Raw genomic sequence first — 26,873 nt, forward strand, 5'->3', positions numbered from 1 at the left:
TATTTCTTTCCTTTCTGGATAATTCCTTCAACTTTATCTTACAACTCCGTGCTGAATGTAATTTTTGTTATCAGTATTGTTGTTTTGATTTTAGCTATCATAATGTAAGCTTCCAAAAACTGTTTCTAATTCCTGTATTGTTTTCTTCCTTTTATTTCTTTAATGTCTTTTTTTGTGGATGAAAAAGTTTTTATTTGTAATTTTTTGTAAAATCATTTAAAAATTTTTTTATTTTATGTTGGAGTATAGTTGGTTAACAATCTTGTTTTAGTTTCAGGTGTACAGCACAGTGATTCAGTTATACATATAAATACATCTATTGTTTTTCAGATTCTTTTCCCATTGAGATTATTACAGAGTATTGAGAAGAATTCCCTGTGCTATACAGTAGATCCTTGTTGGTTATCTATTTTAAATGTAGCAGTGTGTACATGCCAATCCCAAACTCCAAAACTATCCTTCCCAAGTTTTTACAATCTTGATATGAAGAAATCAGTGATTTTTTAAAGTTTTCTTATTTGTTTCTCTATAATGCCATTTTAGTGGTTATTATTTAGTTGAAGGCTTTACTCTTGTATACTGAGGGTTTCCTCAAATGGTTCATAACCCTAGCTCTTCATTCATATATCTGTATTCATGGATGTAGTGTGTTGGCTGATGCTCTTCATTTTTAGGTTATTAAGGCTGACAGTTTTTTATTGGAAAATTCCTAAACATGGATATTTTTAAGTCTATGTTTCGGGTCTTTCAATTTCTGCACTGAAGGATCATCCAAAGTCGGTTTTCTATCTCAGGCCTGATGCTATTTTCTTTTCTGTCTTAAGACTGAATGTCTGGAGATCCTGTAACTCAATTTCTCTGCACATATTTTCCAATCTCCCATAGGTTTTGTTTGTGTGTGAGTGAGAGGGAGAGAGAGAGGCAAACAGACAGACAGACAGAGAGGGACAGTCCACTGATTGGAGAAGGTGATGACCTGGGAACCCAAATGAAAGCCTTTCAAATAAGCCTTCTACTCCAGTTTTAGCATCCCTGCCACTACCTTCCAAGCTATAAGGTGACTCCAGTTCCTGGTCCTTTGAGGGGAATCCACAAGATATTTCACTTACTTCTTGCAGTCATCTTCCTTTGAGAGTATTTTGGTATAACGCTTTCTCTCTCTGCATTTATCCTTCCACTTCGTGTTCTTGTAGTTTTTGAGATTATAACTTGTCTCTGTGTTTCATTGACAATGGAATTTTGATTTCTGTTTCTTGTTGTCCTCGTTATTTGTGAATCATTTTAGAGAGGGTACAGGTAAAGAAATGTCTTTTATCAACATCCTGAGACTAAAAACAGCACCTTTGTGAAGTCTTCTTCACAACATCTCAACAATTATCTTTTACCTCTTCTGAGCTACCAATTTACTTGGTCTATATTTATGTTCTTTTTCGTTTTACATTTATTGTGAGTCTTTACAGATCCCTGTGTTCCTATAGACCTGTGAGACAGGAACTTTTTCTTTTAGTAAGTTACTATCTACATAATTTCAGATAAGACCTACCACATATGAGATGCTTAATAACCACTTGCTGAATTGCATTAATAAAGGAGGAAGGAAGAGGATGTTATTGTGTCATTACTTCTATTCATATCTCTCCTCCTTCCTGCCACACACAGGAATTCAGCTTTCAACATTTCCAAGGCTTGATTCATTGGATGAATAAAGCTGCAACTAAAAACACCTAAACTGAAGTTATACAATGGCTAAAGAGAAAAGATGCTCACACTGGTGAGTGAACACAAATAAAGAGCTCTTCAATTAATGCTACCAGTCATCTTGCCTTTACAATCATTCCTCTTTTCTCTCTCTGTCTCTCGCTCTCTCTCTCTCTCTCTCTCTCTCTCTCTTTTTTTACCTTCCTGTCCTGGAGAAGTCTGTGACTGGAATTGTAGATACTCATGGAACCATACATAACTGAAAAGTCTGTTCTCTAATACATGGATTGTATGCCACCACCTTCTTGAAGACATCTCTATTTTTCCAGCTGGAAATCATCTCTTTCTCTTTTGAATTCTGTAGTACTTTTGCTATCACAGTGACTAGCTGTAAACATGCAAATCTCTATCGGAATGACCTATAAATGAATAGTGACCATATGTGGGAACAGGATTGTTCTAGCTGTGTGCCCATACCAGAGTCATGGAGAGATATTTTAGAAAGATGATTCTCCTAACCCACTGGGTAGGTGAGGACTTTTAACTAATATGTTTTAGTAGCATGATGCCATTCTGTGTAATTATACATGAATTTCTATGTGCAACCTGAGACAGTCTGCAGCTAAATAGAGGTCTCCAGTTAACACTAGAGTGGTATCTAGGATTAACTAGATGACACAGGAGAGTTATTACTGCATCTTAACCACCTGAGTCAATCCCCTAGGAAAGACAGGGCTATACAGATTCAATAGTCTCATTGTGACTGTCACTGAATTTGTTTACTGAATTTGAATAGTACATCCTACGAATGTTTTATTTATCTCTTAATTTAATTCTTAATATTTTTTCATGTTATGTTTCTTCAGAAATCATTCCTTTTCCTAGAACTTATAATGAAGTTGTTCACATATTGAGCAATATACTTTATTGCATAATTACTCCCAGCCTCACATTTTTCATATGATAATTTGTTATTTATCTTCTGAATCAATAATTAGACCATAAACTGAATAAGTCATGATTCTGGAAAAATATACACATGCCTCTCATTTATTCACCAGGAGGGTATAAAAATCCAGCATCTTTTTTCAGTAAAATGAAGCTGATTTGAATAATATCAATATTTGTGAACGCATTTGGCTACTAGTTAATCCAAAGTAATTAGACTGTGTATTTATTATTCTAAAAGTTCCTTGCCTCTTCAGGAGTTAAAGGCAATATAGTATTTCCATCCCTATCTTTCCCTTCTAATCTCATTTTCTACCACTCGCCTGAACTCAGTTTTCCTGTCAGGAACCCCATGAGATATCAGAGCGTGAGGAAAGGCACTCTGACTTTCATCTTCACAACTCAGTGGCTATTGTATTGCCTAGTACCTAACAAGTATTTAATAAGTAATAATGTGATCAGTGAATACTCAATATTACCATGCCCATTATTCTATAAGTGCTCTACATTTTAACCTCTTTCGTTCATTCATCTCTTCTTGGAAATTGCTTATGATTGCTTTTCCACCCAATAAAATTCCCTTGCATTTCTCAATGTCATGGACTTTCTGAATCTTTATGTAACCTGCCTAGGAGGATCTGGTCCCTCCAACACTTAACATTGCACTCTCCTATGAATCTTTGGGTCTATTTTCCCTATTTTGCTGTGAGCTCTTTGAGAAAGGAATTTCTAAGTACCTGAGAAATTATAGGTGCATTAAGGTTTAATTAAACTGATAGAGTGTTCCCTGAGGGACTGAACAGTGAAGTGCAGAAAATCCACAACTTTTTCTCATCCTGTTGTTCTCAGTGTCTCAGTAATTTTCTCCTGGCATCCCTAGGCCAAAATAAACACTGAACAGTTGCATGTATAAAGCAGTTTGATTCAAACAACTTATGTTTTAACAACCTAGGGGCTGTTTGAAAAATAATATGCATATCCAGGCGTACCTTGTTTTATTGTGCTTTCCTTTATGGCACTTCAGATACTATGTTTTTTACAAACTGACGTTTGTGGCAGCCCTGCCTCAAGCAAGTCTATTGGTGCCATTTTTCCAACAGCATTTGCTCATTTCATGTCTCTGTGTCATGTTTTGGTAGTAATTCTTGCAATATTTCAAACTTTTAAATTATTACTACATTTGTCATGGTGATCTGTGATCAGTAATCTTTGATATTACTACTATGACTTGCTGAAGGCTCAGATGATGGTTAGCGCTTTTTAGCAACAAGCTATTTTTAATTAAAGTATAGACATTTTTAGATATAATGCTATTGCACATTTAATAGACTACGGTATAGTATAAACATCACTTTTATATGCATTGGGAAACCAAAAAGTTTATGTGACTCACTTTATTGCAATTTTTGCTTTATTGTGTTCTGGAATCAAACGTACAGTATCTCTGAGGTATGCCTGCAATGATAGAAAAGATAATATTTTTATTTTCTTCTTAAATAACCACTTTTACTTATGGCACATATGCTCCTGTTAGGCAGAGCACAACTTCTCAACCCTTGAAATAAGAGTGCCCAGCCTTATTTCCTATTCAACACTGATTTTCACACAGCATTTGGTTTTTGTAAATCACAACCACTGGAAGCTCAGCTCCAACAATGACATGATATTGAAAGCAAGTAGTGTGATAAAATGTTGGAGCAAAACGACCTCAAAGTAATAGTCCATGCAGTAGCTGACAGGTGTCGAGCATCAATGTGTTGCTCTGGAACATTTAATTACATCCCGTGATGCCTCTGTGAATTCACTATGGTGCTCTGGGGTGCCTTGATTTTCAGTTTGGGAATGGAGAGTATGGTGGTAGAGCACATTGATTTTGGCAAAAGACTGCTTGGTTTTGAATTCTGGCTCCTTTATTGAATGGCTCTTTGACTTTGAGCAACTTACCTTTCTGGATCTCAATTTACTTATATGTAAAATGTGGAATGATATCACTTCTTCTTAGGGTTTTTATGAGAATTAACTGTGTTAGTCTAAGAAAAGAACTTAGGAAAGTGCTTGGGACTATATAAAGTGGGTAGCTATTCCTGTTGTGATTAATACTAATTTGAACTAAATATCTTGCTTTTGTAGTAGAGATCAGCCAAACACCATACAGGGTCGCTGTATGTCCTCGGGGGTCTACCACTATTCCTATACCATCTACGTTATTTCTTTACTCATAGTGAATCTAATGATACTATATTACTTGAAATTCACCAAGTAATTACATCAGGCATTGTGCTAAGACTTTTAGATTCATTTATATCAATTAATTCTCCAAACAATCATGAGAGATGTTATTTCCAAGTTATACAAGTGAGAAAACTGACGCTAGAGTTGTCAAAAAGTATATCTCAGTTCAACCAGCTAGTAAGTGTCTCAGCTGACCAGTATTCAAATCCAGATGTGCCTGACTCCCAACTTGAATTCTTCACTACTACCCCTTCTGATGGACCAAAAGGAAAGGCAGTTTCTGTCACTAGACTAAGAATCTTAGATCTTCTTACAACTGAAGGACAAAGCAGAGGTTGTAAAACCAGGTACAGGTTGGGTCAGGACCCAGGAGGACTTGTATTTCACATCATTCACAATTGAAGCTTCATCTCAATCACAGTCCTGACAACACTGTCAATCTGTTCATCATTTTTTCCCTGAAATACTGATTTAGAGTACAAGATAGAAATCTTCAGGGCTGCTGAATATTAAGTGAAAATCTTAACGGAGTCATTATAAAATATATCACCTTCCTGCAGGATTCATCTATAAAAGGAATTTATTTTTTTCCAAATTTACCAACTTTGAGAGAGACTTTTAGAAATGTTCAGAGGCTAGAATATGTGTGGAGTCCACCATCTAAGGAATAATGGATGGTATTGATTTCTTTCAGCCACTCAAACCTCTACATGAGTCTATGGTGTCCTAAATCAAGAAGCAATGTTTGGTTTTTGACAATGATATAAAAAGTATCTACTTTCCCCATGATGTTATACCTGCTTTATGTGGTTTCTTAAATTAAAAAAAAGTTTCTTCTATGGTTTTTCTATTGTTTAGCAAAGTTGGATCTGTTTTAAAGTCAATCTTTTAATGAGTGAATATTTACATAATGTAAATCAAAAAGCAATTCTGTTTCTCTGACACCAATATTTTAAATGGTGATTCTTCTGTCTCTTTCATAAGACTTGGTTCACTGCTTTTTGAATGTCTGTGGTGTAAATATCAGATTAGAAAACATAAAGCACTTTTCCTTAAGAAGGACACAGGTGTAGCACAATTTTAGCCATGGGAAATATTCAAATGTAACACAACAGCTGACAAGTAAGTGCTCCAACACTAGACAACAATTTGAAAACACCATCCATAGATAGGTTAAAATTGACCTACCCAGTGAAAACAGCTATAGGAGACATTTATAGAGAAGAAATATATAAAAATAACTAAACATTTAAAAATTACAATTAAAGAACAGAACAAGAGAAGGCACTGAAAAAACTGGAATCTGTTTGTAATTCCTTTTTCAAAAAACTGTATACAAATACAAAGCCTATATGTGCATATAAATAGAAATATGGGTCTATTTGCTTTCCATTTAGATTTACCTTAGAGGATCAGCATCAAAACTGGTAAAGAGAGGAGAATGAAAACAAAATATCATTTTTAAAAGTTATTACTCAAATCTTTTCAAGTCTGTTCAGAGGCAATAAATAATGTAAAATGAATTATTATGTATTCTAAATAAGAATACAGTATGAATACAGGCTCAAAATAACTATACCATTTTAGAAAGTGAACAGCAGCAGAACAACTGCTGGCTATTTAGGGTTAAAAATCATAGCCACAAAGATGAACTTATTTCTTAAACTGGGAAGAGAAAAATGACGGTAGATAATATCTTATTTACACTATTTTGACTATTTAAAAATATACTGGGCTTCCTTGGTGGCTCAGTGGTTGAGAGTCCGCCTGCCGATGCAGGGGACACGGGTTCGTGCCCCGGTCCGGGAAGATCCCACATGCCATGGTGTGGCTGGACCCGTGAGCCATGGCCGCTGAGCCTGCGCATCCAGAGCCTGTACTCTGCAATGGGAGAGGCCACAACAGTGAGAGGCCCTCGTTCCGCAAAAAAAAAAAAAAGTACTGTATGTTCTATTTTCTTTTGGCTTTGGTAGGTTTTAAACCAGAAAATTAGCAATAAAAGATTACAGAGTATTTCACAGCATTAGATTATTTTACTCGAAAATTTTGCACAAACCTACAAAAAGCTAACTTTTTCCTTTGAGAATGAATATAGAAACCACAGCCACTGGAGTTGCATGTTAAAATCTGTGTCTCAGTGTTTGCTCTACAGTCTTGGGCAAGTCCCCTTATCTCCGTAGAATTCAGGGTCTCAGTGCTCATTGCAGACCATAAATTAACATCCAATTTATTAGAGTTTCAAATGTAAATGCTGTGTTTCTCTTAAAATCATAGGCTTAATTTATATTCTTTATATAATCTTAGTAAAATAAGAAAAATCTCTTTACTTTTGCCATTATTAATGTTCAATTATTTCAAGTTGAGTAGACTAAACTTACTTAAACAATAAGGGCCATTGATAACTTAGTTTATTATAATGTCCTCAAATACTTTACATGGTAATTATAAAATTTAAGTATTTTGTTCTCTTAAGGGTCTCAAAGGTCTAACCAATCAACATAAGGACCTTAACAAGGAAAATCTAAGTATTTAAATGTTTTATATTACCCTCATAAAATAGTAAATCTTAACTTTCTTTTCAACATTTCAAAATGTTTTAAATTAGTTACTTTTTATATATTGTTCAACTTAAACTGATATGTTTAAAATCAGTTATTTGATTACAAACTTAAAAGTATAAACATACGTCTTAGTTGTGCAGGGGATCCTCAGAGTTTTAATTATTACAGGCCCTTTATACATCAATGCACAGAAGTGGTACTAATGAGCAAAAACTTACCCTAAACTGAAATCAAGAGTATTAATACCATGGGTTTGATTTATATCATTATCTCTATATTTCATTCTAAAACATTTTCGTGTTAAAAGACATTTATCCTCTAAGGTGTTTACCAACCTCAAATCAGTTAAAACTTTTGGGCGGCATAAAATTGAGAACAGGTGCTAGGAGCTAACTATGCCTTGGATAATTTTCTGCATAACACACATGAGACACACTGAAAATTGTAATTATATTTACTATAATAACTGAAGTCTCCAAGTTTAAACCCTTCAGATGGAGGTGGATTTTGCGGTTCTAGTTGCACTCTTAAATAGCCTTGTATGGCTCATTTTGCAACCCGTGACCCAGGTTACAGTTAACTTCTTTCAGTAAACTCCTTGCAGTTCATCTAATTCCTCGTGCATTTCATAGTATTCTCATGTGGCTGGGCCACACCTCTTATAGATATTTATCTGTCTTTGGTGGGGGGGGGTGTCCCAACTCCAGGTTTGAACCCTGCTAATTACACACATTAGCACCTAACATAAAAAGTGAAAGGTAATAGAACAGAGAAGCGTATCATCTTCAGAAATTCTCAAACTCACCGGGAAGTATGGTCAAACATTGTTAACTTACTCAGCATTTATCACCCTGGAAAATTTAAAATTCTGAACCATTTCATTTTGATCTTTTAGAGTCTAACGTATGATTGATGACACATTTAAAAAGCAATCTAATTTTATTTTTTTATTTATTATTATTTTTTGTGTGTGTGGTACGCAGGCCTCTCACTGTTGTGGCCTCTCCCGTTGCGGAGCACAGGGTCCGGACGCGCAGGCTCAGTGGCCCTGGCTCACGGGCCCAGCCGCTCCGCGGCATGTGGGATCTTCCCAGACCGGGGCACGAACCCGTGTCCCCTGCATCGGCAGGCAGACTCTCAACCACTGCGCCACCAGGGAAGCCCAAGCAATCTAATTTTAAGCAGGAGAGGTTATTTATTTTGCCCTCTCACAATATACACAACAAAAAGTGGCATTTTTGAGGTCTCCATGAATGGCAACTGCAAATGAATGTACTTGAATTTGCTATGAATAAATATGCAGTCATCTCATAATTATAGAGAGAATTGAATCAATTTAACATTTAGTCCTCAAATGAACAATGGAACTTTTAGGGAAATAGATATGCAAAAATTATCATTTTAAACCATGTAACATATTTGATGGTCATTTCTCTGGCTTTTACATGAAAAGTATTTGTTTCTCAACCAGGTCAACTGAGTTTCTTTTATCTACTAATATTACAACACTTGAGAATTTCAATGTTGTTTTATTATTATTATCATTAGTGACCAGAAGGATGTATGTTAACAAAACAAAATTATTATGCTACAAAAGAAAAATCCACATGGTGACACTCATTGTAACAATAAAGTTATGCTTAAAAAATATATAAATATCTTTGGTTACATATTCATCTCTGAATTGTTCTGGTTAACCATGAGCCCAGAGAAATGTATGACATCTATTGGATAGACTTCTAGCCAAAAATAATTATAACTTCATATTAAAATAGCACTTAAGTCCACAGTATATTAAAAAAAAAATCACTTAAGAAATTTACAAAGGTTTCCAACAATGAAGAGAAGTCATATATATTCTTGACTCTAAGTATATGGGTACCTGTGAACCTGCTTTACTCTTTATCTTTTTTCTCATCAAAGGCCAAGTCCAGCACATAAGTCTTATATTTTGGTCTTGGTTCAAATTCTAACCAACTCTGCGCATATAATACACGTTGAAGTGAAAATGAATCTAACAGATTTTTTTGTGTCTATTTTTTAAACTTCCTTAGTCTGATTTAGCAGTTTATAATTATAAGGACTTGGAAATCCAAAATTAAGCATACACAACTTTTAGAGACAGCCTTGTGCCATGTGAGCCTTGGTATATTTTTCATAGGGATGCATATACAAGGGGTCTGCAGTGTGAAAAATGCAAGTTTTAGGGGTCTGCTGCTGAAAAATGCAGCATTTTATTTTTCTTCTAAAAATTGACCAAGTGATTGTGATTGTTTCATTTATTGAATGCTCCCTAACAAACCACCACAAAAATTGGTGGTTAAAACAACAATTTATTATTTCTCCAAGTCCTGTGGGTTCACTGGATAGTTCTTTGGATCTATGTAGTGTCTCCTGGGGTCACTCATATCAGAACTGGACTGGAGATCCAAGAAACCCTCTTTCCTGCCTTGGCACAGACTCTTAGCTGGGGAGCCTGTGTTTCCCTCCAAGCAGCCTCTCTCTTTGTGTAGTGTGTCTATAGGGACTCTACGGACCTCTTCCTTCAGCAGAAATGAGAACTTCCTTAATGCCTGCTGTTTGGGTTCCAAGAAAATGAAAGTAGAAATAGCTTGGCCTCTTAGGGACCAAGAATTGCCATAGTTTCACTTCCACTTTTGGTCAAAACAAGTTATGAGTCCAGAACAGAATCAAGGGGAAAGAAACAGACATCACTTCTTGAAGAGAGGGTGGGTACATATATACGGGGAGTGGAGGGCTTATTGGTGACTATCTTTGGAGATTATCTACCACAGTGAGAATCTTACATCTCTGTATATTTTTAATAAAATTTTAGCTTAGAGTAGAAATATTAGAAGTTTTGTTATCCTTAAAACATGAAAGTTTAGGGAAATATTTAGGAGTAATTTTTGGAAGAATATACTATTTGTGATTTTATTTTTCTATATTATTATTTTATATACTTTCCAAACTTTCCATTTTGGACCTATACTTTAAAAATTAGTAAACTGTTCTTTTACTATTTTTTTCAAATCTTTCAAATGACTGTTGTGTGAAAAAGTCAACATAAGGAAAAAACAACAAAATTGCAGGATTTGTGAAATTCAAAACAGGTTTTGCTTTGTTATCAAACGAGAGGAAACTCTAAATAGGTGGTTATTTTCTCTGTTCCCTATGCCATTCCATCTTGATTTCCATATCATCCTGATGCTAAATATTTGAATAGTGAAAAATGAATTTTCCCACATTGTAGACAGGAGAATTACTTTAGTACCTAATTCTGGTGGTATTATTTCATTCCCAGTAGTCCTCAATAGCTCCTCTATTTTTGTAGGAGCTGCAAAACCCTTGGTCAAGTTCTCATCTATTTCTCTAGCTTCCACTGGGCACCTGGACCTCTGGTCCACATGGAACTGAATCTTGCCTTCTTCAGTTTCTCATTCCTGCTGTGCCCCCTCTGCTCATCTGCTCTTCCTTCTGTATGAACGTCTCCCCTCACATCCAACTAGTCAGCACCTAGTCAGCACTCCCCCATGGAAGTCTTCACTGGCTTTTCTTATGTCATATTGTCTTCTTATGGCACCATGGAGCTGTTCTCCTGGGCACTTAGCACAGGTTCTACTTTATGTGGTAATTTAATTCAAATATATCTCCTCAAAATGCTGTAAGATTCATGAGTACAAGATATGTTTCTCTAAGCCCTAATACTCCAAACAGAGTCTTGGACATGTGGAATAGATAATAAATAGTTACTGAATGAATGAATCAATGAATGAAAATGCTATGAACGAGGTGACTGCTTAATGTATAGCAGACAAAAATGTTGATATGTATTACTCCTTAATAGGTACAAAGAGTGAAAATGAATCTCAGTAAAACAAAAGAGAGTACGACTGCTTGACACAAATGAAGTAAATTTATTCATCGGCAAAAGGTACAAGTAAAATATTTTTTGTTACAAAACTCAAAGTGGTAGATATTATTGTCACTCAGCAATATTTCTCATCCTCCTCTTGTAAGGTACACAAGCAATTTCACTTCTTCACTCTCTTGAGTGATTTGCTTTAGCCAGTGAAGTGTGAATGTAAGTTTATGTATCACTTCTGAGTGGAAGCATTTAAACGCCACTGCAGTACACTAGAATTCTCTTTTCTGAAATTGTGGAAGCACATGTTCATATGAAATTGTAACATTGAGCTTTCTCATGGAGGATAGTTTCCTCAGAAATGCACCCAGAGAAATCTTGGTTGGTTCAAACTCCTAAGATTTAGAGGTTGTTTCCCTTGTGCACTGTTGGTGAGATTATATATTGTTACAATTACTATTGAGAGCAGTGTGGAGGATTCTTAAAAAATTAAGAACTACTATATGATCCAGCCAGTTATTCCACTTCTGGGTATATATCTGAAAGAAATGAAATCAATGTCTTGAAGATATAGCTGCACTTATGACAACCTAAGTGTCCATCGACAGATAAATGGATAAAGAGAATATAACTATATACATATATATATATATATTAGAATATATATGTTAAACTATTTTTTATCCATAAAAAAGAAAGAAATCCTGCCATTTATGACAACATGGATGAACTTTGAGGACATTATGCTAAGTGAACTAAGCCAGATATAGAAAGATAAATACTGTATAATCTTACTTACATGGGGAATCTAAAAAAAACAAACTGATAGAAACAGAACTCACTGGTGGTTGCCAGAGGTTGATGGATATGGGGGAAATGGGTGGATATGGGGGAAGTGGGTAAAGATGGTCCAAGAGTACCAACCTTCAGATATAAGATGAATAAGTGCTGGGGATGTAATGCATGCATAGTGACTATTATTAACAATATTGTATAGTATATTTGAAAGTTTCTAAGAGAGTAGATCTCAAAAGTTCTCACCATAAAAAAAAAGATAACTGTGTGAGGTGATGGATGTGTTAACTAACCTTACTGTGGTAATCATTTCACAATGTACAGACCTTCGTCAACTTCCAATGGGGTTACATCCTGATAAACCCATCATAAGTTGAAAATATTGTAAGTCAAAATACATTTAATACACCTAATTTATCAAACATCATAGCTTAGCTTAGCCTACCTTAAACATGCTCAGAACACTTAGATTAGGCTATAGTTGGGCACAATCATCCAACACAAAGCCTCTTTTTATAATAAAGTATTGATTCATGTAATTTATTGAATACTATACTGAAAGTGAAAAAATGGAATGGATATAAATGTATCACTTGTTTACTCTGTGATTACCTGGTAGACAGGGAACTGCAACTCATTGCTGTTGCCCAGCATCAAGAGAGATTATACCGCATATGTTAGCCCAGGAAAAGATCAAAATTCAAAGTACAATTTCTACTGAATGTATATCACTTTTGCACCATTGTAAAGTCACAAAATTGTAAGCTGAACCATTGTACATTGAGGATTGTCACTATACACATATCAAATCCTTATGTTGTGTACCTTAAACTTACATAACATTATATGTAAATTATATCTTTTAAAAAGCTGAAAAACAAAACAAAAAAAAACAAGTGAAGAGAGCACTCAGTAAGATGCATACAATGATATTTGATTTCTTGTTTGTGTCTGTGTTGTCTCTGTTTAAAGTAGACATCTACTGAATATACATCATTGAATAAAATGAGCAAGACCTCTTGTCCAAAAAAAAAAAAGATTTAGGGATTGTTTGTTATTGTGGCATAACCTGATTTATGAATGTCGTGATTCTAAACTACAAGTAAAACATGTTTGTTTGATAGCGTTTATCTTTATCATTCAATATGCCAAACAAAGTGTGAATATATTTGGGTCTAAATCACACACAAAACTATTCCTAAAATGCTGTTTGGCCAAGCCAAATACTTCATTATTTTCCTCCAAATTAAGATAGGATCACATGTGAACATAACAAGTTATACTAAGTTAAATGCAGGTTAACACACAAAAAAGAAATTCTTCTACTCTGCATTTGGAGAAGAAATTTATGTATCTCATATAATTTTGAGATAAGAAATTATTACAAAGCTCATATATACTCTCTCTGTAATTTATAAATTGCTTATGAATCTAGAGATGTTTACAAGTTTTACCCTCAAATCCATTTCCTATTACCTCTATGCACTTCTGAGTCACTCTTTTATGCCAAATCCCTGTCAAGCCCACAATATACATCAGGTCCAAAGACAAGACAAATACAATTTGTAGTGATGTAATAAATAATGACTTAAATTTCCTGATTGCTTCATCATGGAGAGGATTACTGAGGTTGCCAAGGGCAGAGACATAAATTTAAGTTTAACATTAATTATCATTTTAATATGTGCTATTTTTTTACACCATTAGATTTAGATGGCATTCTAATAGCATACTTGGAATGAACACAGATGTATTTGAATTTATGTTTCTCTAGTATATTTAGAATCTGCGTTCATTAAGCAAGCATTTATTGAGCACCCACCACATGCCAGACACTGTGCTAGGTACTAGACCTAAAAACTTGGAAATATAGTTCCTATCCTTAGTAGACTTCAAACTTATTAATTTAGACTTGTTTGTGATCTGATGAACAAGCTAGGTCAAATAGTGATTTAATTTTAATAAGACTGATAACAATAGTTATAAAAGTACATTTGGGAATACTAACTCATTTCAATTTCTCTAAATTTGTGGAATCCAGGCCAGGTATCATTGGCTCCACTGTGAACATATGGAAACGGAGGTTCAGATAGTATTTCATACATTTTACAAGGTTTCACACTTAAAATGCAATAAGGTAAATATATTATAAAATTTGAAAAAAGTTTGAGGTATGTAAGTATGAAAATTAAGGGTTATCTCCTTATATGATGAATTTCTTGAGCATAAGAAAAAAGTCTGAATGGAAAAAACGGACAAAGAATATGGGCTGACCTTAACAAAAGGCAGAGATACAACTGGTTCAAACACCCATGGAATATTCAGCCTGTATTTTTGAAAAAATGTGAGTTAGAGAAATATTGAAATAGATTTTATTTGTGCATTTGTTTTTCCAATTCAATCAAAAGAGCATTTACACCAATAACATGTAGTGTTTACAAATATGCGGGCAATGGGAATTCATCTGCCTGGAAATACAAAGGGAATTGTCTTCCTAAAGCACAATTTACTAATAAACACATTGACATCTTCAAAATAATGTACTATAGTGTGTCATATGACATTGAAATTGTAATACTAAAATTTATGTTTAATGAATAATCAGAGACACGTGTAAAAGATCCAGGTACAAAGATATATATACATCATCATATTTTTAAAAGTAGTAAATAGTTAGAAAAAGCTAAATATCTAATGATAGGTTATTGGTTTGAGTAAAATTATGGCATACACATCTGGTAGAATGTCCTTCAAGTTTAGAAGAATATTTATGATACTTAAAATGTTCACAATATGTTAATTAATGAAAACCAGTTACAGAACAGAACACATAAGATTTGTTCAAGATGGCAGAGTAGAAGGACGTGTGGTCACTCCCTCTTGCAAGAGCACCAGAATCACAACTAACTGCTGAACAATCATCAACAGCACACTGGAACTCACCAAAAAGCTTACCCCACATCCAAAGACAAAGGAGAAGCTACAATGAGATAGTACGAGGAGCGCAATCACAATAAAATCAAATTCCATAACCACTGGGTGGGAGACTCACAAACTGGAGAACAATTATACCACAGAAGTCCACCCACAGGAGTGAAGGTTCTGAGCCCCACGTCAGGCTTCCCAACCTGGGGGTCCTGCAATGGGACAAGGAGTTCCCAGATAATCAGACTTTGAAGGCTAGAAGGATTTGCTTGTAGGACTTTGATAGGACTGGGGGAATGAGAGATTCCACTCTTGGAGCATACACACAAAGTAATGTGTGCATCAGGACCCAGGGGGAAGGAGCAGGGACCCCATAGGAGACTGAACCAGACTTACCTGCTAGTGTTGGAGGGTCTCCTGCAGAGGTGGGGGGCAGCTGTGGCTCACCGCGGGGACAAGGACACTGGCAATAGATGTTCAGGGAAGTACTCCTTGGCGTGAGCCCTCCTGGAGTGCACCATTAGCCCCACCAAAGAGCCTCTAGGCTTCAGTGCTGGGTCACCTCAGACCAAACAGCCAACAAGGAGGGAACTTAGCCCCACCCATCATCAGACAAGCAGATTAAAGTTTTACTGAGGACTGCCCACCAGAGCAACACCCAGCTCTGCCCATCACCAGCCCTTCCCAGAAGCCTCTTAGATAGCCTCATCCACCACAGGGCAGACAGCAGAAGCAAGAAGAATTACAATTCTGCAGCCTGTGGAACGAAAACCACATTCACAGAAAGATAGACAAAATGAAAAGGCAGAGGACTATGTACCAGATGAAGGAACAAGATAACCCCCCCCCCAAAAAAAAACTAAATGAAGTGGAGATAGTCAACCTTCCAGAAAAAGAACTCAGAATAATGATAGTGAAGATGATCCAGGACCTTGGAAAAAGAATGGTGGCAAAGATCGAGAAGATGCAAGAAATGTTTAACAAAGACCTAGAAGAATTAAAGAACAAGCACCTAGAAGAATTAAAGAACAAACAAACAGAGATGAACAGTACAATAACTGAAATGAAAAATACACTAGAAGGAATCTATAGCAGAATAACTGAGGCAGAAGAACGGATAAGTGACCTGGAAGACAGAATGGTGGAATTCACTGTCATGGAACAGAATAAAGAAAAAAAGAATGAAAAGAAATGAAGACAGCCTAAAACACCTCTGGGACAACATTAAATGCACCAACATTCACATTATAGGGGTCCCAGAAGGAGAAGAGAGAGAGAAAGGACCCGAGAAAATATTTGAAGAGATTATAGTCAAAAACTTCCCTAACAAGGGAAAGGAAATAGCCACGCAAGTGCAGGAAGTGCAGAAGTCCCAGGCAGGATAAATCCAAGGAGAAACACACCAAGACACATAGTAGTCAAATTGACAAAAACTAAAGACGAAGAAAAATTGTTAAAAGCAACAAGAGAAGAATGACAAATAACATATAAGGGAACTCCTATAAGGTTAACAGCTAATTTCTCAGCAGAAACACTACAAGCCAGAAGAGAGTGGCATGTTATATTTAAAGTGATGAAAGGGAAGAACCTACAGCCAAGATTACTCTGCAGGGCAAGGATCTTATTCAGATTCGACAGAGAAATGAAAAGCTTTACAGACAAGCAAAAGCTAAGAGAATTCAGCACCACCAAACCAGCTCTACAACAAATGCTAAAGGAACTTCTCTAGGCAGGAAACACAAGAGAAGAAAAGGACCTACCAAAGCAAACCCAAAACAATCGAGAAAATGGTAATAGGAACATACATATTGATAATTACCTTAAATGTGATTGGATTAAATGCTCCAGTCAAAAGACACAGGCTCGCAGAATGGATACAAAAACGAGACCTGTATATATGCTATCTACAAGAGACCCAATTCAGACCTAGGGACACATACAGACTGAAAATGAGGGGATGGAAAAAGATATTCCATGCAAATGGAAATCAAAAGAAAGCTGGAGTAATAACACAATAGTAGTGAGGGACTTTAACATCTCACTTACACCAATGGACACATCATCCAGACAGAAAATAAATAAGGAAGCACAAGCTTTAAATGACACAATAGACCAGATAGATTTACTTGATATTTATAGGACATTCCATCCAAAAACAGCAGATTACAGTTTCTTCTCAAGTGTGCACAAAGCATTCTCCAGGATAGATTACATCTTGGGTTGCAAATCAATACTTGGTAAATGGAAGAAAATTGAAATCATATCAAGTATCTTTTCTGACCACCCCGCTATGAGATTAGAAATCAATACAGGGAAGAAAATGTAAAAAACACAAACACATGGAGGCTAAACAGTATGTTACTAAATAACCAAGAGATGACTGAAGAAATCAAAGAGGAAATAAAAAAATACCTAGAAACAAATGACAATGGAGACACAACGACCCAAAACCTATGGGATGCAGCAAAAGCAGTTCTAAGAGGGAAGTTTATAGCAATACAATCCTACCTCAAGAAACAAGAAAAATCTCAAATAAACAATCTAACCTCACACCTAAAGGAACTAGAGAAAGAAGAACAAAACCCAAAGTTACTAGAAGGAAAGAAATTGTAAAGATTAGAGCAGAATAAATAAAATAGAATCAAAGAAAACAATAGCAAAGATCATTAAAACTAAAAGCTGGTTCTCTGAGAAGATAAACAAAATTGATAAACCTTTAGCCAGACTGATCAAGAAAAAGAGGGCGAACACTCAAATCAATAAAATTAGAAATGAAAAGTAAGAAATTACAGCGGACATGGCAGATATACAATGCATCATAAGAGACTACTACAAACAACTCTATGCCAATAAAATGGACAACCTGGAAGAAATGGACAAATACTTAGAAAGGTATAACCTTCCAAGACTGAATCAGTAAGAAATAAAAACTATGAACAGACCAATCACAAGTCATGAAATTGAAATGTGATTAAAAATCTTCCAGCAAACAGAAGTCCAGGCCCAGATGGCTTCACAGGTGAATTCTGTCAAACCTTTAGAGAAGAGCCAACATGCATCCTTCTCAAACTCTTCCAAAAAATTTCAGAGGAAAGCACACTCCCAAACTCATTCTACAAGGCCACTATCACCCTGATACCAAAACCAGACAAAGATACTACAAATAAAATTAGAGACCAATATCACTGATAAATATAGATGCAAAAACCCTCAACAAATACTAGCAGACAGAATCCAACAACACATTAAAAGGATCATACACCATGATCAAGTGGGATTTATCCCAGGGATGCAAGGATTCTTCAATATACACAAATCAATCAATGTGATACACCATATTAACAAACTGAAGAATAAAAACCGTATGATCACCTCAATAGATGCAGAAAAAGCTTTTGACAAAATTCAACATCCATTTCTGATAATAAGTCTCCAGAAAGTGGGTATAGAGGGAAGCTGCTCAACATAATAAAGGCTATCTACGAAAAACCCACAGGCAACATCGTCCTCAATAGTGAAAAACTGAACACATTTCCTCTAAGATCAGGAACAAGAAAAGGATGTCCACTCTCACCACTATTATTGAACATAGTTTTGGAAGAGCTGGCCATGGCAGTCAGAGAAGAAAAAGAAATAAAAGGAATACAAATTGGAAAAGAAGAAGTAAAAGTGCCTCTGTCTGCAGATGACATGATACTATACATAGATAATCCTAAAGATGCCACCAGAAAATTAGTAGTGCTAATCAAAGAATTTGGTAACGTTTCAGGATACAAAATCAATGCACAGAAATCTCTTACATTCCTATACATTAACAATGAAGGATCAGAAAGAGAAATTAAGGCAACAATCCCATTCACCATTGCAAGAAAAAGAATAAAATACATAGGAATAAACCTACCTAAGGAGGTAAATGACCTGTACTCAGAAAACTAAAAGACACTGATGAAAGAAGTCAAAGATGACACAAACAGATGGAGAGATATACCATATTCTTGGATGGGAAGAATCAATATTGTGAAAATGACTCTAGTACCCAAAGCAATCTACAGATTCAGTGCAATCCCTATCAAATAACCAATGGCAGTTTTTACTGAACTAGAACAAAAAATCTTAAAATTTGTATGGAGACACAAAAGATCCTGAATTGCCAAAGAAATCTTGAGGGAAAAGAATGGAGCTGGAGGAATCAGACCCCCTGAGTTCAGACTATACTACAAAGCTACAGTAATCAAGACAATATGGTACTGGCACAAAAACAGAAATATAGATCAATGGAACAGGATAGAAAGCCCAGAGGTAAACCCACGCACCTATGGTCAACTAATCTATGACAAAGGAAGCAAGGATATACAATGGAGAAAAGACAGTCTCTTCAATAAATGGTGCTGGGCGAACTGGACAGCTACATGTACAAGAATGAAATTAGAACACTCCCTAACACCATACACAAAAATAAACTCAAAATGGATTAAAACCCTAAATGTAAGAATGGACACTATAAAACTCTTAGAGGAAAAGATAGGAAGAACACTCTTAGACATAAATCACAGCAAGATCTTTCTTCACCCACCTCCTAGAGTAATGGAAATAAAAACAAAAATAAACAAATGAGACTTAATGAAACTTAAAAGTTTTGCACAGCAAAGGAAACTATAAACAAAATGAAAAGACATCCCTCAGAAATGGAGAAAATGTCTGCAAAAAATTAACAGAGGATTAATTTTCAAACTATATAAACAGCTCATGCAGCTCAATATTAAAAAAAACAAACAACCCAATTAAAAACTGGGCAGAAGACCTAAATAGACATTTCTCCAAAGAAGACATACAGATGGCCAAGAGACACATGAAAAGCTGCTCAACATCATTAATTATTAAAGAAATGCAAATAAAAACTACAATGAGGTATCACCTCACACTGGTTAGAATGGGCATCTTCAGAAAATCTACAAACAACAAATTCTGGAGAGGGTGTGGAGAACCCTTTTGCACTGTTGGTGGGAATGTAAATTGATACAGCCCCTATGGAAAACAGTATGGACGTTCCTTAAAAAACTAAAAATAGAATCACAATATGACCCAGCAATCTCACTACTGGGCGTATACCCAGAGGAAAACATAATTCAAAAAGACACATGCACCCCAATGTTCATTGCAGCACTGTTTACAATAGCCAGGTCATGGAAGCAACCTAAATGCCCATCGACAGACGAATGGATAAAGAAGATGTGGTACATGCATACAATGGAATATTACTCAGCCATTAAAAGGAACAAAATTGGGTCATTTATAGAGATGCGGTTGGACCTAGAGACTGTCATACAGAGTGAAGTAAGTCAGAAAGAGAAAAGCAAATATCCTATATTAACACATGTATGTGGAATTTAGGTAAATGGTATGGATGAAGCAGTTTGCAACAAAGAAATAGAGACACAGATGTAGAGAACAACCTTAACGACACCAAGGGGAGAAACCGGTGGCAAGGGGTGGTGGTGGGATGAATTGCGAGGTTGGGATTGACAAATATACACTAATATGTATAAAATAGATAACTGATAAGAACCTGCTATATAAAAAAAAATAATAAAATTTAAATTAAAAAATCAACTATCAGAAAAAAAACAAAAAAATTAAAAAAGATAAACAAAGAGAGAAGCCAATATGTGGTCTTAATTGGATCTTGATCTGAGACATAATCAGGGAGATTTGAATGTTGTCTGAATTCTACATTATAATCCCTATATTAAGGGATGGTTGTTAATATTCTTTGGTTGTGATGTGGTTTTCTGGTTAGGTGTTTTTCAATGTCTTTATCTTTTAGAGATATATATGAAAATATTTATGGATGATAAGATTTAATGTCTGAATTTGTTTCAAAATATGATCAGAGGACTAGAGGGATGGGTGGAACAATTGAGATTTGCCAGTAGTTTTTTTTTGGAGCTCAGTGAGGGTTCCATAGGAATTCACTATGCTAGTCTCTGCTTTTTTGTATATATTTGGAAGTTTTCATAACAAAGAAAAGTGTTTTTAATGAATGGAAAGGACCCAAAGATGAGGAAGAGTCTAAGCTCTTTGCCAAAGTCCTACTGTCATTTCCAAGAAAGCCTGTTTACTGAAAGTAACACTTTCTATATAAATTTCCCCAAGTAATTATCTTGACAGAATACTTCCGGTTGACACATCTTCTTTCCAAATGTTGTTGAAAATTTCTGAAACACAGGACAAGTGCTCCTTCCACAGGGTTACAATAAGAAGTTTAATTCACAGAAAATACTGTATAAACTCATATGAAACATTAAATCGATGTTTGACCTGTGTATTGTATTTGTTGCTGCTTGTGCAGTCTGAGCCTTTATAAACTTATTCACCCTAATTTCTATAATCTTAGCAGGGAGAGACCTTTCTCATCCTGACACCAAAGACAGAAACCATAATGACAGATTAGTTACACAAAGATGTAAAATTTAGAAGACTGGAACCAGTGTCTTTTCATAATGAAAGGCATTTGCCAGACATGACAGCAAAACAGATTAATATTCTTATATTTAAAAAAAAAAAAAAAAACCTCTTCCCAAGTCAGTCTGTGAGGTGAAAAATAAAACTACCACTCCTATTTTAAAAATCAGCAAAAATTTTGGACAGATGATTCCCGGAAGTAAAGGAACAAATGTATGACTGCCAGGTACAATATAGGATACCCAATTAAACTTGAATTTCAGATAAATAACAAATAATTTGGGCCATAATTATGCTTAAACATTATTTGTTGTTTATCTAAACTCCAATTTATGCAATTTACAATTTAGGCAATCCTACATTAGTATTTTCATTTGCCAACTCTGGCAACTCTAACTAATGGCCAATGAATTTGAGAAAATGATTAGCTTCAGCTCTAATTATCAAGGGAGAGCAAGTACAGCAAGAAGAGCAGAGGCCCCACCAGGCAGGAGTGGAAGAAAAACACTGTACCTGCACCCACCTGGCCCATCTGGAGCTCAGGGGAGGAGGCGTGACCTCAGGGCCTCACAAGGGCAGGAGGGAGGTGGCCAGCACTGAGGCAATGGGGGTCACAAGTTTGGTTGAACAGCCCTGAGCATGGTCTTCAGGGGAAAGGAAAAATATGATCAGCAGTTTGGAGCAGAGGACCCCGTGCAGAAGCAACACTTTTATTATTTGCTCTTAAAACTTTGTTGTGATCTATCCAAATGCATTTTTATCTTTTATGGAAAAATTTTTGATATACTATGTAATACATACAAAAAGGAATTTAAATATCCATGTACTCACCTTCCACTTGAAAAACATAAAACATTACCAACCAGTGTTTCTCTCCCTCCTGCCCTCACAGCCTAGGTAACTACTATAACCTGAGCTTAAGAATCATCATTGCCTTTAATTTTCACATCTTTTACATATGTTTGCACCCCTAAATAAAATACATAGTATAGTTTTCACATGCTTTCAACTTTCATGTAAATAGCAGCATAACATATGTATTCTACAATTTGCCTTTTTTCACCCCACATTTTGATTTTGAAATTGATTCATAATAATGAGTGATGCTTTATATTAGTTTCAGCACTGTGTAATATTCCATTATTTGGATATACCAAAATTGCCATTTCTAGTCCCTGTTGATGGACAGCTGGTTTACAATTTTTGCTACTACCAAAAATTACTGGTGTGAACATGCTTAAACATGTCTCTTAGTATACATTTCAGCACACTTCTCTAGGGTATATGCCAGAGTGGAATTACAAGCTCAAAGAGTATGTACAACTTCATCTGTAATTCTACAAAGTGATTGTACTAATTTATATTCCCGCCAGCATCAATAAATACATTTTTTACAGTTAAAAAAAAAACACCACCACATAGATTCATCCCGATGTTGTATTTTACACACACACACACACACACACACACACACACACACACACAAAAGATGACTGAAAGGATGCCGTTATCTTGAGTGTTAGGATAATGAGTAATATTTATTTTTCTTCATTTCCAAATTTTTTATAATAAATATATACAACTTGCATAATCAGTAAAAAGGGATTAAAATAAGTGATATTCTGTTTGTTTTCAATTTCCTTCACTGCTATGTAGAGTAATTTGCTGAAGTTATTTAAGAATTTGGTGTAGTTTGCAAATTTTGAACATATTTCATCATCTTAGTGAGTCCACAAGTACCATTTTCTTGATGAAAATGAGTAACATTCAGGTAAAGAAGTTGGGGCATGTGATTAGAAAATTATGTGAACATGTATATAATATGAGATGTTATTTTTTTCAGGTAGTTTATGAATCCACTGGGTAACCTAGAATATATCAACAACAATAGAGGGATAATTATTCCAAACAAATATGCATTCCTTTTTATGTAGCCCTTTCTGTGTTTCTCACTATATACAGTTTTTTCATTAAAAATTATTTTCGAATTAAATATTTTATTAAATTCTAATGCTCATTTCTCAAGTAAGATCTAAAATTTTAGCCCCCCAAATTGGTAGAGATCGGTATTTAATTGAATTCAAAACACATATTAGAATTTTGATTTCACAGTAGCAGAACTCTTCTCTGTCTTGTTTATAGTTGCACTCCAGTACCTGAAGTAGCATCAATCACATAGTAAGTATTCAGTGAATATTTGTGGAATTAATGTATTAGTGAAAATCACTGTCTACAATGAACCAGGCACTGAACACACAAAGAGGAACAAGTCAGGGCCCAAGCCTTCAGGAACTCAGACTCTAGGGAAGAACAAAACTGGAATAAATAATTAAACAAATTAAAATATGGTCCAAACTTCCATGAAAACAAAGTGTTAAAAAATTTTTTTAAACTGTGTTTATAAGACAATAATTATAAATGTATACATCACATTTTTTCAATCATTTATAAAGATAATATTGAAAAATTTTAGTGTACTGAAATGTTATTTAATTAAACTTGAAAATTCCTTTTACTACTGCTATCAATACATTTTATTGAATTATATTATAAGTATTGTAATTAAGTATGTTAAATTATTGATCTGGATTAAACAGAATTTGTGAATAAATTGGGATAATTTCATATACAGATAAAAGCATGAAAGAAAATGTTACCCAGGGGCTAAAACTCTGAGAATAAAAAAAACTTTAGGACATCCAAAGATACATTTATAAGTCTTGAAACTTCAATGGTATAAAACGATTTTTTTGTTCTTCCAAGTTTCTTTGTGGAAAATGACTTTTACCTTTTTATTTATTTATTTATTTATTTATTTATTTATTTATTTATTATTGGAGTATAGTTGATTGACAATGTTTTGTTAGTTCCGCAGTACAGCAAAGTGAATCAGTTATAAATATACATATATCCACTCTTTTTTAGATTCTTTTCTCATATAGGTCACTGCAGAGTATTGAGAAGAGTTCCCTGTACTATACAGTAGGTCCTTATTAGTTATCTATTTTATATATAGTAGTGTGTATCTGGCAATCCCAGTCTCCCCATTTACCCCCCGCCCCTTTCACCTCATGTAACCATAAATTTGTTTTCTACATCTGTGACTCTATCTAAAGATGTTTTTATTTTATTTATTATTATTATTTTTAACATCTTTATTGGGGTATAATTGCTTTACAATGGTGTGTTAGTTTCTGCTTTATAACAAAGTGAATCAGCCATACATATACATATATCCCCATATCTCCTTCCTCTTGTGTCCCCCTCCCACCCTCCGTATCCCACCCTTCTAGGTGGTCACAAAGCACTGAACTGATCTCCCTGTGCTATGTGGCTGCTTCCCACTAGCTATCTATTTTACATTTGGTAGTGTATATATACCCATGCCACTCTCTCACTTCGTCCCAGCTTACCCTTCCCCCTCCCCGTGTCATACAGAGTGAAGTAAGTCAGAAAGAGAAAAACAAATACTGTATGCTAACACATATATATGGAATCTAAAAAAACAACAAAAAACAAAATCAAATGGTTCTGAAGAACCTAGGAGCGGGACAGGAATAAAGACACAGACGTAGAGAATGGACTTGAGGACTTTTACCTTTTAAGTGAAGAAGTCACTAATGGTAAAAGAAATTGGCTCAAGTATTGTGCAGATGATGGACGTGTGTGTGTAAATGTATGAAAACTTCTATTTGGGTTTCTATGTTGAACCACACAGGGCAAATAGGTTATTTTTCTTTTAAATTCCTTTCCCTCTTTTTCTATAAGAAAGCTGTTTCTGTCATTGCATAATCACTCTGACCATCTTACAAAAATAGATGAAACTAGAGTGAAGTCAGCTAAGACAGTTTTCCCCACGAAAGTGCCCTATAGCTTGAAAGGAAGAAGCAGATAGAGGCCTCATTCTCTTGTCTACAAACCATATAGACACAGTTGGCACAAAATAACAATAATGTCGGCATCTCTGAAAAACACGTATATTATTTTAAGAAAACTTAATTTTAAGAGAACTCTTGAATACACACTTTTGTGTTAATTTAGATATAGGAATGTAAGAATTAGCATACCTGTCAGCACCACAGATTCACAATTAAGCATGTTTAAGAATTTGCTGACTAACAATATTAAATGCCTAGAAAACATCTTAACGTAACATATTTGAAAAAACTTTCCTTCTATCAAACCTTGAGTAACTATAAGCTTTTCATCTCAATAAAACTTTAAGGAATTTCTTTAATTTACTCATATCAGCCGATAGAAAATTAGCAGCATATCTGGTTTCTGACCTCTTTCATTTGCTGCTCTTTACTACTGGAGAAATTTGATGGATGTCAGAGAGGAAAATTAGGTTCTTTGGCTAAGAGCTCTATTCCAACAAGTGTAATGCACTCCTGACATTTACAAAGACACCACAGAATTCTCTATATACAGCTCCTTACACAGCCCTGTCAGTCATGCAAATGTAATAGAAGCCAAATAGATTAAACTTTGAAATAATAAAATAAAAGTATTGAAAGTAAAGTGTCCATATTGGCTTTTTTACACACAAGAGTGAGAAATTACTAGAAACTTTGCAAAATTTCATATTTGAGTCTTTCCTTCCGGCCTTAAAAGGAGACTTTTAAAGAGCTTTTAAAACACATCCACCCCAATATTCTCACTTTAATCAGCAGAAGCCACCTAAAGGAAGAATGGTCTGTTTAGCACTCAGCTTTACTGTGTCATTAGGAATTGCTGTGCTAAAAAACATTTTCAATAATTGCTGCTACATTTTAAGAATTTGCACATCGTTAAATTTAAAGAATTAATATAGCCACCACTCCCAAAGAATATATAAACGTTCAGCTTTTCTAACTAAATTCTAGAGTATTACCTAGCATAGTTTCTTATTGAATGAACTGTCCCTTTGGACTGAATCAGACACTTTAGTAAGTTAATATTTGTGGAACCAATGGAAACACAGATACAGCTGGCTTTAACCATTTCTTGTTAGATAACGTGAGAATCTAGCAAATTACTTAAAAATTAAGGAAAGTAACCATCTCTAATTTCTGTGAAAAATCTATTTTTAAAGCTAGAATTGGGGCTTCCCTGATGGCACAGTGGTTAAGAGTCCGCCTGCCAATGCAGGAGACACGGGTTCGAGCCCTGGTCCGGGAGGATCCGACATGCCGTGGAGCAGCTAAGGCCGTGTGCCACAACTACTGAGCCTATTCTCTAGAGCCTATGAGCCACAACTGCTGAAGCCTGCGCCTGGAGCCCATGCTACGAGACGGGAGAGGCCACCACAGTGAGAGGCTCGCACATCACAGCAAAGAGTTGCCCCCACTCACTGCAACTGGAGAAAGCAACCCCGCACACAGCAATGAAGACTCAACACAGCTAAA

General features: G+C 35.2%; 1 protein-coding gene across 1 annotated transcript in view; it reads right to left on the reverse strand.

Moving 5' to 3' along the window:
* CNTN6 (contactin 6) overlaps nt 1-26,873 on the reverse strand; it is a 289,356-nt gene that overhangs the window by 256,010 nt on the left and 6,473 nt on the right. The window contains exon 2 of the mRNA XM_024747063.1: nt 11,155-11,159. The gene's annotated coding sequence lies outside the window, so the exon portion shown is untranslated. The remainder of the gene's footprint in view (nt 1-11,154; nt 11,160-26,873) is intronic.

This window comes from Neophocaena asiaeorientalis, unplaced genomic scaffold, assembly GCF_003031525.2.
Source record: "Neophocaena asiaeorientalis asiaeorientalis breed wild unplaced genomic scaffold, Neophocaena_asiaeorientalis_V1.1 scaffold130, whole genome shotgun sequence".
Classification (NCBI taxonomy): domain Eukaryota; kingdom Metazoa; phylum Chordata; class Mammalia; order Artiodactyla; family Phocoenidae; genus Neophocaena; species Neophocaena asiaeorientalis.